At 40.6% G+C, this 13,638-nt stretch overlaps 1 protein-coding gene across 6 annotated transcripts in view; it reads left to right on the top strand.

Annotated features, from left to right (window-relative positions):
* The window catches only part of LOC149147537 (uracil phosphoribosyltransferase-like), a 328,480-nt gene that overhangs the window by 49,219 nt on the left and 265,623 nt on the right, over positions 1 to 13,638 (top strand). The gene's annotated exons all lie outside the window — the stretch shown is intronic.

Here is a 13,638-nt window from a genome sequence, read left to right as displayed (position 1 = left end):
AGAGGTGGGATTCGATTATTGAGGAATCCCGTATTCAACGATTGCTCCAACAGATAGACATCAGATACTACCTTATCTGGGATATGGTAAGTCTATGAGCAAGGAAGCTTCATCGCTATGAGATGATGTATAGGTTGCTACACTTTGTCTAAGCCCCGGGGGAAAGATCAAATTTGTGATTTTCCCGAACGACTTGGAGTCGTCAAGAGACCCTTGTACAAGGGTCCTGCATGTTGTATACATTGAGCCCTGGGAGCTTTGGGGGCTTGTGGTTCTTATTGGAGCTACATCTGACTTCATTTTCCTTTGCTAGACTGCTCTCCATTTCTTCCTTGATCCTTGTAGCTTTACATGTTTCGGCCTTGAGAAGTTTGATGTTAGATTTTAATTTGAAGATTTCTTCATCCTTTGCTTTTAGTTGACATATCATGGTGTTTCTCTCCTTTTCTGCTTCATCGACCTCTTCTTCTATGATTGCCAATGCTTCCATTGTCTTCTCAACTCCTTGTGCTAACTTTCTTGCTTCTTGTAGTTGAGATTTGAGAGAGGAGACCTCTACCTTGTACTGACCAATCTCTTCTTCAAGTTTGTTCAAGCTCTTGTGCCTTTGTTCAAGTTGACTTGACAAGGTATCTTCCCGTTTCTTTGCTTTATCCAATTGATTTGTCATGGATATGACTTCTTCATGCTGCTTTCTTTTGCTTTGATGAAATTCCTTCTTAAGCTTGGCAAGCTCTTCATCCCTTTCTTGTACTTGAAGCTTGACAAGGTCAACTTTCTTCCTTGTTTGGTCTTGGTCACTAGCTAGTGCTTTCTTCTTGAGTTCCTCGTTTTCCTTTTTCAAATTGATAATCTCTTCCATGGTAGCCATAAGTTGAGTGAGGAGATCTTCTACAAAATCTTTTTCATTCTCTTCATCTTCTAGATCTTCTTTAGTCTTGATATCATCATTTTCATTTTCAGCTTCTGTGATGGGTTTTGGATTTCCTTCTTGATTTCCATCATCTTCTTGACTGATGGTCATGGTCAAAGCTCCTTTTGAGTGAAGGTCATGAAGTTTGTCCCATGTACCCTTTGCCGACGAACATTTTCCTAAATTGTTCTTTATAGAATCAGGTAGCCCATTCAAGATTGCCTTCATTGCTTTTGCATTGTACTCCTTGGATTCTCCATCCATCATGCTATCAACAATCACTGATTTCCAGAATTCAATGCCTTGAGTCTTTAAGAAATTCCTCATTCTTGCTTCCCATGTATTAAAGTTCCCATTGAACCATGGAGCCTCCTCAAATTGATTGTCTTCTATTTTAGTGGTAGAGGGAGACACATCCTTAGGAGGATTGAAGACTTTCTTCCTTAACTTCGCCATTTGTGTTCTAAAGATCAACCTTAAGCTGTTAGGCTTTGAATGAAGGTACTGGCTCTGATACCAATTGTTGGAAATACTGAGAGGGGGGGTGAATCAGTATTTCTTTTGAACTGTTATTTTACGAGTTAAAACATTTATATTCAGAACACAAGATGAACAACAAGAATAAATGCTTTTATTAATATAATCTTTGCAATAAAATAGATACAATATATATATGGTTCCAATTTGTTGCCAAGCACCAACTTGGACTTTTGTGAGGCTCCAACCTCCAGAGCACCAACTCTGTTTTGTCAAGGCGCCAACCTTGGACTTAGGAGCACCAACTCCCAAGACACCAATCCTTCCAGTTCTGAGGCACGAACTTCAAGGGCTCCAACCCTCTACTGTCAAGGCACCGACCTTGGATATAGGAGCACCAACTCCAAGGACACCAATCCTTCCAACTTCTGAGGCACCAACCCCAAGGGCTCCAACCCTTTGCTGTTAAGGCATGTTTGATAGTAAAGTTCTGCTCCCAAAACTCTTCTTTACTAAATTCTGTTTGTTTACAACTTCACTGTAGTCTCCATGCTACAACATCAGTGGCAACCAATCTTCATATGAAGAAGTCTTTACAACTCTTCATACTGTCCACACAGAGTCTGCAAAATTTATCTCATGATGATATCAAATAGCCATCATGATCTCTGATAATGTCTCCACACAGCTTTAGTGAGTCTACTATTAGGTGCATTAAGCGCTGCACAAGAACCAACTCTCTGTTTCAAGCCTCTGTTCTACCAGTCACAGTAAATGCTTCTGGCGTGACTGCTTCTCACTGTTCTCTTACTTCCTAGAAACAACATCACATATGCTTCAATGCTGGTGTTGGCCACTGTTCGCTTCAAGCGATATCAAATGAATCTTTATTTATCTTTTCACAAAATTGTTCTTCAGAATGCATTATGTACCTGATTAATTCTTCACAGGTCTGAGCCTTTCACAGGTTAACAAGATCAACAGAGTTGCTCGTTCGTCGGTTTCGTCCTGTCCTGCTGGACCTTCGGCCCTTTTCTGTCATGCTAGACCTACGACTTGCTCCTTTCTTCCAGTTTGCCAACAACCAACCATAAAGGCATTTCTCTGTTTTCTTATACTGATACGCCTGACCTTTGGCATCCCTTTCGCTTCCTCTGTGCTTGCTCGACCTTTTGGCTTCCCTCCTCCAGTCGCTTTAGCTTTCTCAATGCTCGTCTGATTCTTCGGCTTCCTGATCTATGGCTTCCTCTGTTTATTCAAGTGTTCCAATACTCACAGGACACGTTAATTCGGAAGAGAGCCGAATTACAATAGTGTTGCATATTAAAAAATATCAGAGAGGCCCTTTTTAATATTCATACAATATACATTAATTGTTCACGAACATCGCATTCCTTTAATCGCAATCGCGGCTTCTGGAGGTCTTTTATAAGTTGTGCCCATACCATAGTCGATGGCCGATTGCCCCTACCGGATGTGATATTATATTAAATTGCTTTTAATAAGTTCGTCGGGTCCATAGCCTTATCGCAATCGACGGTTTGACATCCCTTAGAGACTAGCGATACAGCGCGGATGCGATATTACATTTAGTCATGTTAAATGGTGCATTTGGGTCCACGTTATTATCGCAATCGACGCTTTCAATGTGGCAAGGCTTTACAAGAGGCTTGCGATATGGCGGATGCGATATTTCAATAGGCGGTTTACAATGGAGCTGCAGGTCTGCATGTATTATCACAATCAGAGGTTTCGGGGGTGACATCCCTTCATAACTGCGATTAGCAATTAAATCGCGACCGTTAATCTGGCGCTCGATCCGACGGTTGTCACTTAGCCTGATCACCAACCAGTCCGCTTGATCTCCACCGTTGATCTCCTTCCATCAGATCAACGGTTGATGCCTTTTCCCGATCAATCAACTTGCACGACACTTTGTGATCGTTGATCTAGATCCGCTTGATCTAATGATCCAAAATGATTTTGGGTGAGACACAAGCATGGAGAATACCCGCTTGATAAAGCGGTTTTTCTCTCTCCTCGACTGCTACGTGTTGAACAGTTAATGGAATCGGGTGACTACCCTTCAATACAGCTTACAGCGTTTTGTCCGCCCGAAATACCACTTATGGTTTTGAGAAACCACCTCTTCGCTGATTATCTTCTGCGCTCTTCCACCATGCGATGACCGTTGATCTATGAGATCCAACGGATCCTGTGCACTCTCCGTTTATTTCCTCCTTAACTTAATCTCGCTTGCTTTTGATGGAGGCTGTGTTAAAACCACGGTTTCTGCCACACTTCGTTTAACACACGACATTCATATATCGATTCATTCACTTAATATTGAATCGCCATCGATCCATTCATTGGGAATAAAAAGAAATACCCGGTTAACTGTTGAACGCGGATACACAGAGTAACGAGAGTCCACAGCAGGCACGAGTCTTGCCCTCTCGACTCAATTACAATAATAAATTGACCTCTGTCTCAAACCCCCTCTAACACTCAACCTCTCGCTTCTCACTCAAAACCTAATCATCTCAGCTCCCTTGACTTTCCGCTCTTCTCTGGTCTGATATGGCTCCTCTGTTAAGTCCTCTGATACTCTGCAATACTCATGGCTTGGCTGGCTTGGCTTTCCTCTGGCTTCTCCTCATGGCTTTGCTCCTTAGCTTCTTGCTCCTGTTTCTTCATGGATCTGGTCTGCTTCTCCTTGGCCTCATATCATCATTTAGTATCCTAGAATAGTGCCATATTGACATACTCCTATTGCTTCATGGATTTGCTCTACTTGGCTTCACATCATTGTTTATTGTCCAGAATATTGCCATATTGACATCAATGACAACGTAGATTAACAAGTCTCTGTTGGGTAGGCCAGTTTCAGCACCCATATTGTACTCTGATATTGCTTAATAAGAAAACCCTCAGATAGCTGCACCGGTTTTCCCACATTGGGTTTTTCCGGGGACATTGGTCCAAAATTAATGGTGTCATATGGTGTGATTGTTTCTGTTTCCTTCAGTTGTTGATATGTAATACGTTGAGCTTGCACTAGTGTTTATTTTCAGTATTTACATTGTAAATAACTTGTTAAGTAACATAACATGTAGGTAGGAATAAATCAGATAAAGTGCATGGAGGGTTTCTAACTAAGTAGACTTAGAAACTTCAACAATTTTATTATTATCCAGTTTCTGAATACCACTAGGGTGCCAGAAATGGCTCACCCTTCAAAGAATTTCCTTGGCAGAAGTACCTCTCCTCGGAGACAAATATTTTGGCTGATCAACCACCAGATGATCGATCCCACTGCATCTACGATAGCTCCTTAGCTGGATAGCGAAAGCTGTTCCAAGCTTCTCCACTGCTCTGCGTCACTCTGCAGGGACTGCGTCACCCTCTCAGCACCAGTCTGCTCCATGAAAATCTCCAGCGCTCCCTCTTGGCCTTGCGTCAGCTCTGCTAGCCTCTGTGTAGCTACTGCTGCCTCTGCGTTAACCACTTGGCTCTTTGCGTCAGCCCTCTGGCCCTCTACATCACCCACGCTGGCCTCCTCAGCGACTGCGTCAGTCCCAGCTGCCTCTGCGCCAGCCTTCCCAGGTTTTGCGTCGGCCTTCCCAGGCTCTGCGTTGTCTCTCTAGCACTATCTCTGCCTCTTTGCAATGTATTCTCGGCCTTCTGCCAAATTGCTACTCGCTGCAACAGATCACTGGTTCGATTTTCTCAGCAAACTCCGCTCCAAAAAATTGAACTGACTGATCAATTTGGTGTATCTCCAACTAACCCTCAAGCCTCCTCTTATACTTTTCCTGTTGAGCCTTCAACGACTGAGATTAAGTCTCTAATCAACGGCTAAGATTAGATTTGGCTTGATCCTTGTCTCTTGAAACCTTTTAACCCAAAATTACATTAATACACATTAATATTTCAATTTTCCTAAGTTTATACTTAAGACCCCATTAAAAATATCTCCTCATATGGGGTGAATTTCTCCAAACTATTTCTAGGTTTTGGAGATCTCATGTGCTTTAGCCTCTCTAATTTTCATGGCTAGAGCACATCCGATGCTATCACAAATCAACATGTTTGACCTATAAAATAAAAGAACTTGAGCATGAAACCCATGCTCCAATAATAATTCCTTTTCATTTTATTATTTACAAGAATACATTTCATACTTATGAAGACCGAACCTAGTTACACATTCTTCAACAACTCTATGTCTTCCTAGCTTCAATTACGCCCTTGCTGAATCACTGCAGCTCGGTAAGTCGAATTGCTTGAATGTCTTCTGTGTCCTCTCCAAACCGCATCAACTTGCTCTTATAATCTTTGTGAAATTTTTAATCTAATTGCAACAACCGGAAATTTATTCTTCTAACTGTAAATTAATTATGCAATTTATTTGCTACGACAAATAATGAATAAATCACTGCAATTTTTCACCATAAAAATACCGGGAAAAATAAAATGCTAGAAATTGAGAAATGCTAGCGCACACATAAAAATCACAATTATTTTTGGACAATTGTCCCTTGAAAAATCCAATGTGGGAAAACTGGTGCAACAACTGAGGGTTTTATTATTATGGAACAATGAGAAATTCTGAGTACAATCTCTGGATGCTCAACCGGCTATCCAATCAACAAGTATTTGACAAATATTTAGAGAGAAATTTTCTCTCTCCACAAACAATCCCGACACTTGGCTCGCTCAAAAAACTAGTTATCAAACCCTTGCGTAGGCCCTTCTCCGCCAATGCTACGCAAACCCTTACATGTGTGGCTATATTCTGCCTCTGATCAAGCCGTCTTGCCTGTCTCTCTTGCTGGAAGTAACTCTTCGGGCCTCTGGAAGACTTTCTTGGCCTCTGGAAGCTGAATCGACCTCCCTCTTAGCTAATTCGAACTGCTCTGCTGAAGCTTTTGCGCAGGCCCTAAGCTGCCTCAGTGTGGAATACTTCTGTCACTTGCTATTACCTCTCCGAAATTGGAAATCCTCCTCTGGACTGACTGTCTTGCCCTCACTGTCTCTGCGTCCCCTCTCTGGCTCAAACTTCTCTTTACTGAATCACTGCAGTTGGGAAACTCGACCTCTGCCAAGGAACTCGCTGTCCAAGTGTGTTCTCCATCAACCCCATTGACCTCTTCTTATAATCTTCAGTTGAGTCTTCAAAGATCGCGATTAAATCGTTATCGATGGCTGAGATAATCTAAGTCGATCCATGTGAGTTTCTAGAGAATTCTCACCTTTCTCAATTAATTCCTATTAATTAACCCGTTTTCTTAAGTTAGGAAAAATTTAAATCATGGTTAATTAATTCAATTGAGCTATCCCTAGGTGGAATTTCCAGAAACGATTTCTGGGTTTTGGAGTTCTCTTGTGTTTTAGCCTCTCCACAAAGTTTGAGACCAGAATACCATCCGATGCTACAAAAACTAACACTAACTCTTAGCAAGGAAGGTGTTCTAGTGCTGCACTGCTACAACACCTTGTCTTTGCATCATCCTCCCATATATGCTGCTGATGTCTAACAACTTTAGCTGCCTGCCACGGTCCATCAACCATTGCGCTAACTCTGGTTCATCTGCCACTAGTTGTAGTTGAACCATGTTGCACCTGTGCTGCTATTGACACTGCACTGTACAACCTGTATTGCTGCCACCTCTGCATTTGCATTGCAACCCAACTAACACTCCCTCACTGTTGCTGCTGCGACAACTACTACAACTTAGATGTATCTGAGTCAACTGCGTCTCTGTACTGCAACTGTCTCTTGAGTTTCTGACTGCTACTAGCCTCTGCATGGTCCATTGGGAAATGTTGAAATTTGGTACCGGAGGACAGGTGGTTCCCTAAGGCTTTGATCTTTGGCCTAGGGAAAAGTGTCCAAAAGAATTTAATTTTTCTCCTAAAGTGACTTTATAATTTTTATAAAGTCAAATCTAATTTAAAAGTGACTTTAAGTGATAAAGTTACTAAAGTCTAATTTTAAAGTGACTTTAATAAAGTCAATGTAAAATTAGAAAAGAAAAGACTTTGGAAATAAATGACTAAGTGGGTCTTTATTAAAGTGGGGTGAATTAAGAGATAGAAAGTGAGATTTAAATGAGCATTTAATCTCAGCCCTAGATCTCAATTTATTTCAGCCATTGGATTTAGGGATCACCCAAAAGTCACTTAGGGTTAGATTAAAGGAGGAAAAGGTCATTCATTCTTTCATGAGCAGATTGAGAGAAGGAGAGCAAGAGAGTTAGGGAGATTTCTAGACAGTGAGGAGAAGGAGGCTGCAAGTCCGTACAACAGAGTTTCAGCAGCGGAGTTTCAACAGGGCGGAGTTTCAGCAAGGCTGAGTGTCAGCAAGTCTGTACAGTGGAGTTTCAGCAGGGCGGAGTTTCAGCAAGGTTGAGTTTTAGCAAGTCTGTACAGCGAAGTTTCAGCAGGGCGGAGTTTCAGCAAGGCTGAGTTTCAGCAAGTCTGTAGAGCGGAGTTTCAACAGGGCGGAGTTTCAACAAGGCTGAGTTTCAGCGAGTCTGTACAACGGAGTTTCAGCAAGGTGGAGTTTCAACAAGGCTGAGATAAGTTGTAAAAGTTTGCTTGCTGATTTTTGCTGAATATTTCTCTTACTGTAAAAAACATTTTTTAGAAATAAAAGAAGCTTTCGAACTGGTTTTCCCTAAGAGTTGTAGGGGGTTTTTCCAAGGTCACCTTGACCAAAAATCACTATGTTTGTATGTGCTAATATTTATTTCTGCATTTTCCAGCATTCTGTAAAATTTCCAGAATTTGTGTTTTCAGCAAAATTTATTTTCCAGTTGTTGAATGTATGGATATGGGAAAGAGCATTTAACTATTTTGGAGAAATAAGGTGAAACTGAAAACCGGGGTGGGAAATGAAATTTTTTTACATGGTATCAGAGCTTGAGTGTTGAAGTGCAGTTTGGGACAGCAAGGAGGAAAATTACAGCGTGCTGATTTTTCACTCAGAAAATTCCAGCACGCTGATTTTTCACAAACAACAGTTTTACCCTTACTACAACAGTGCTATTTTTCAGTTTTAGGACAGCAGGATGTCATTGGGATTGAGGGTGGAGGATAGGTTGGATGCGCATACAAATTACAGCGTTTGGAAGGAGAGAATGCAGAGTATCTTTGAGGAGGCAGAAGTCTGGACATCATGGTGCATACCACACAGAACCCTATTGTTGTGCCTACTGATGCCACTCAGTTGGCTGAGTATAATAAAAAGAACAACAAGGGTAAGAGACTGATTCTAGACGGAGTCAAAGACCATTGCGTTCCTCATGTGAGAGGAAAGAGAAATGCCCATGAGATGTGGAGAGCATTGTCCAATCTCTACCAGAGTACCAATGAGAACCGGAAAATGGTCCTGAAGGAGAAGCTGAAGACTATTAAGATGGATAATGATAGTGCAGCTGGATATCTCACCAAGATTAATAATGTGAGAGATGAGTTGGCAACAGTTGGAGAGGACATTCCACCCACTGAGTTGGTGCGGATTGCAGTGAATGGCCTCCCCCGTTCATGGATGAACTTTGCTGATGGGGTTTGTGCACGTGAGACCCTTCCCACATGGGAGAGGTTTTGGGATGATTGCATTCAGACAGAGATCAGGAAAGGTCAGCTTGGGGCAGCGAAGCCAGTTGAGCAGGATGAGGATGTAGCACTGGTGGTAGGAGGCAAGAAAGGAAAAGGGAAGAAGCAGGCTTCCACAAGCAATGGTGGGGGCAAAGGCAAAAGTAAAGGTAAACAGGGTAACACACAGAAGGACTATTCCAAGGTGAAGTGTTGGAATTGTCAAAAGATGGGACACTATGCAGTTGTGTCCGGAGAAGAAGAAGAAGAAGAGGAGGAACCATAGCGTGGCAGCTTCAGCAGAGGTTGAGGACTTTGCAGTTCGTTTTGACCGGGAGTTTGGGTTCTGTTGACCTCTACTGGTCAACTACCCATGCAGTGCACCCCGTTTTTCTTGACAGAAAGAAAAGGCACCTGATCAGCATGTCCGTGCCATCCTGCCATCATCAGCAGCTTAATTTTTTTTTTGTTGTAAACCCAGTCTGCATGTATTAATTGTAAATAATCTTAGCAGACATGAGTCATGTATGTATTTTGCCTAGGTCGACCTAACTTTCTGATGATAATCTACATTCCGGAAGGTTTTTCGTCTCACCGATCCACGGATCGGCAGAGTTTTCCTTCAAACCTGACCCCAAAGCCGGGATGGATTTTGTCATTAGAACTTTAGGAGAATCCTAGTGTGTTGATCTGCTAGATTATCGTTGTGTCGCAGAGCTGGGTGTTTTGTGAGGGTCTGGGTTTGTCCCTTAAGATGTAATTTTGTAAAAGTCATGATGTAATGTGTCCTGAGGGTCGAGAAATGTTTTAAATCCCCTCATGAGTCCTAAGTCCTAGGTCCTAGGTGATGTTTCCGAAAGCTTAGTTCAGTGATCCATGTTAAAAGAATTAAAAAATTAAAAAATGAATAAAAATAATAAAATAATAAAAAATAATAAAAAATTAAAAAATGAAGCAAAAACCCTAACTAATAAAATAATAATATTTTAAGTTAATAAATCGACGGATGAGATCAAGAGATGTCTTGATCCTCATCAACGGTCGAGATCATTTCTACATGGATCACTCGAACTAGCCGTTAGGATCATTTCCTTTATATAGGGTCTTAGGGGGTCATTTCAAATCATCTGATCTGTGAGTCTGGACTGAAAAAGCTCTCTTGTAATCTGATTTTCTGGTTAATAAAAAGACTTTGGGGTTCAAATCGTGTTGGTGTTACTCTCTGGAATTGCTGTGAGATCTTTAATTTTCTGCAAATTTCAGTTTTCAGCCATTAATCATAGCTTGTTTTTAGAGTAGTGTGAGCGCAGGTATCTTGTTCACCTGCTAGGGTTTGAGGGCTGCTAGGGTTTCTGAAATAATGGCAGGTATCTCCATTATTTCCTGAGATCTAGCAGCTTTCTCTCTCTCTTTGCTGATGGTTGCTTGAGATGTGCAGGAAAACATTTTTGAAGGAAATTTTGTGGGCGTTCGGGGAAGTTCTCGGCTGAACCAGCCAACTCCCGCAAGCACTTTCTGTGCAGAGCCCAGCTGATTGGCCCTGGGTTAATCTTTTAAGTTTTATTTCGTGTTTTACATTGAGAGATTTTTTTTCTGTTCACAGTGAAGTTCAAAATTTCTGATATTCTGAAAGTATTTCTGCTCTTATTTGCTGAATCTGGCTATTTCAGGGGCCAAAAATCTGTAAATTAGCAGCTGTTTTAGGGTTTTAATTTTTCTGATCTAGGGTTTTGTATTTTTTTTTACACAGATTTTTTAGGGTTTCAAATTTTTCATTAGGTTTTTCCAGTTTTGGTTTCATGCATATATTTTCCTTGGGTGATCTTGTCCTTTCAGGTTTGCAGAAATTTCTAAGGCAAGGGTTTTGTAAGCAGCTTGATTCCCTGGGCGTGGAAAGAAGAGTCTCGAGAGAAAAATTGTGGAAAATGTGTACAGGCCAAACAATGAAACAACGTTTTATGTGAAATTGTCAGTGTATATTTCTGCATGGGAATTTCAGAGAGCATTCGAAATTAGAAGCTATTTGTCATCAAACCAGGCGATTGGCGCATAAATCGTCCTCAGGATTCCTTTTAAATTGATTTCGAATTCTGTTTTTTGCACCGCCATCACCTGAGCATCACATTATTTGGGCCAAGTAACTTCTGTGAAATCGTTGAGGGCATAAGCTATAGTTTCGCTGCTCCTTTTCCATCACCGGCAGACAGTTCACATCTCAGGCAGCATCGGTTTTCAATCAGTTCACTGGAAACAATCATTCCGCTCCAGGTAAATCGATTTTATTTTGTGGCCATATAACGAGTGTTGGATTTTCCTCATCAACATTCGCAAGCCAGCCAATCTTCATTCACGCTGACGGTTTCAAGGGTCATCCCCATCAAACTTTCGATTTCCACTAAGAAACGGGTATCTCTGTGGTCGAATAATCTGGTAAATGTTTTACATATCTGCAAAATCGATTTCAAAAACTGCCGTCTGCTATACATACGCATATCAGTTTTAACAAACGATTCAAAGCCGCCACTAGGTAAATCGAATTTTCATTGTGCACATTTGAGTTTCTGCGTGGTTAAACGTTAGTCTAGGGTTAAAGTTTCCGCCGTCAATCCTGCAAACAGTGAAACGAAAGCACGTTTTTTTTTTTTTTTTCTTGGTTATGTTAGCATATGGTAATATATTACATAAAATAAAGTCGAAAAAGAATTTTCAATGCGTTTAAATTTTTAGAAGTCGTATCATAGTTTAATTTTTTTTTAGATTTTAACTTTAGTTTTTTGGTTAGATTTTGTTTTTTTTTTTTTATTTCGTTTCTTTTTAAAATATACTATGAAAAATAAAAATACGACTTGCTGTTTCATTTTTAGCGTAGAATTTTTTAGGTTTGGATTTTAAATTTGATTTGGTTAGTTTAAAAATGCACCTGACGTTTAGGCTTTAGTTAGATTTTAGTTTAATTTTAATAAATCGTTTTCTTTTGATTAGATTTTAAATGTATAAAAAATGAAAAATTCCAAAAAGATTTGTTAAATTTAGTTTTATTTTTTAAATGATTTAGTTTTATTTTTTTAAAAAAAATAGTTTTAGATTATCTTTTTTAGGTTTCATTTTTAGATTTTATTTGTTTTGTTTTTTTATATGGAAATCAAAAAAAAAAAAAAAAAAAAAAAGGGAGATTTATAAATTTTTTTAGGCTTAGTTTAGGTTTTTTTTTAACTTCTTAGATTTTTATTTTTTATTTAAAAAAAAATAAAATAATAATAATATAAAAATATTGTGGAAAATTTTAGATCAAGTGATTTTCGCGAATTGTCATATCTTTCTGAGATCTAAATTTTCAGGCCGAGATGCGAAATTGATATCTGGTTAACGATTTATAATTCTCGTGGTATTTTTAGGCATTTATCTTTTAAAATTTTCTGTTGCTGGATATCGTTTTGGTCATTCTAAAGAGCATTGTGTTTTCGCTGATGATAGATGATTGCTGTTCATGGTCCATATCTTTTTTATATCATTTAACAAGTAATCATTTTAAACACTATCTCTTAAGGCACTGGTCTGCAATTTATCAAATCCATCGAGTGTTTTTTATATCGTATCTCGTGTCTCCCAACCAACTGGTCGACAGTTGGTCTCATCATATCACAGGGACTACCCCCCTTAGCCGCGGGAGACAGGCTTAAACGGAGGGATCGGGGATCAGAGTGACAGCCCCCGGTCTGAGCGTTGTCGTGCCAATCCGCGCGACAACAGGTTCACTGCATATGAGTCCTCTAGTGCAGGATCACCTGCCACACAGGTTCAAAGGGAGCATGCTTTTCCCTCGATTAGCGGAGCATCTTTGGGTATCTGGTATGTGGACAGTGGGGCTTCACGTCACATGACAGGAGTCCGTGAGTACTTCTCAGAGCTTTTAGTGAGTGGCATTGATATAGAGGTAGTACTCGGTGATGACAGAGTTGTTAGAGTATTCGGTGTGGGGACACTGACATTTCAGAGGGAGTCCAAACCTCCTTTGAAGGTGTCAGATGTTCTTTATGTGCTAGGGATGAGGAAGAACCTCATATCCGTCTCAGCTTTGGAGGACAGAGGATATGAGGTACTGTTCAGGGGAGGACAGGTGTTGATGTATCCCAGGAGCACTCTAGCTGATTCAGCTAGAGTGATAGGTGTAGGCCATGCAAAGATGTACAAGTTTGCATTCCAGCCCCTTTTGGCATTGAGCAGTAGTACCGACAGCAAAGCTAGCAGTTCTGAGCTGTGTGAGATTTGGCACCGTAGGATGGGGCATATGTATGATGGAGCTTTGAGGACATTGCCGGAGATCACTATAGGTGTGCCAGATTTCAGTACTGATCTCTTTGATACTTGCAGAGGATGTGCGATGGGAAAGTTTGCCAAATCCCCTTTTCTCAGCAGTGACAACAGAGCGACTGGGATACTTGATTTGATTCATTCCGATGTGAGCCGTCAGATGTCTCATGTTTCCTTGAGTGGATATGAGTACTATGTTTTATTCATTGATGATCACTTCAGGAGGACTTGGATTTATTTCTTGAAGACCAAGAGTGAGGTCTTCAAGCGGTCAGGAGTTTAGAGCTCTTGTGGAGACACAGACAGGTCGGAAGATCAAGTCCCTGAGGTCGGAT

The sequence above is a fragment of the Pinus tabuliformis genome, chromosome 9 (genome assembly GCF_031772625.1).
Source record: "Pinus tabuliformis cultivar Carrire ecotype Pingquan chromosome 9, CPIR1, whole genome shotgun sequence".
Classification (NCBI taxonomy): Eukaryota; Viridiplantae; Streptophyta; class Pinopsida; order Pinales; family Pinaceae; genus Pinus; species Pinus tabuliformis.
Note: the sequence above shows the minus strand (reverse complement) of the source record. Positions and strands in the feature narration are given on the sequence as shown.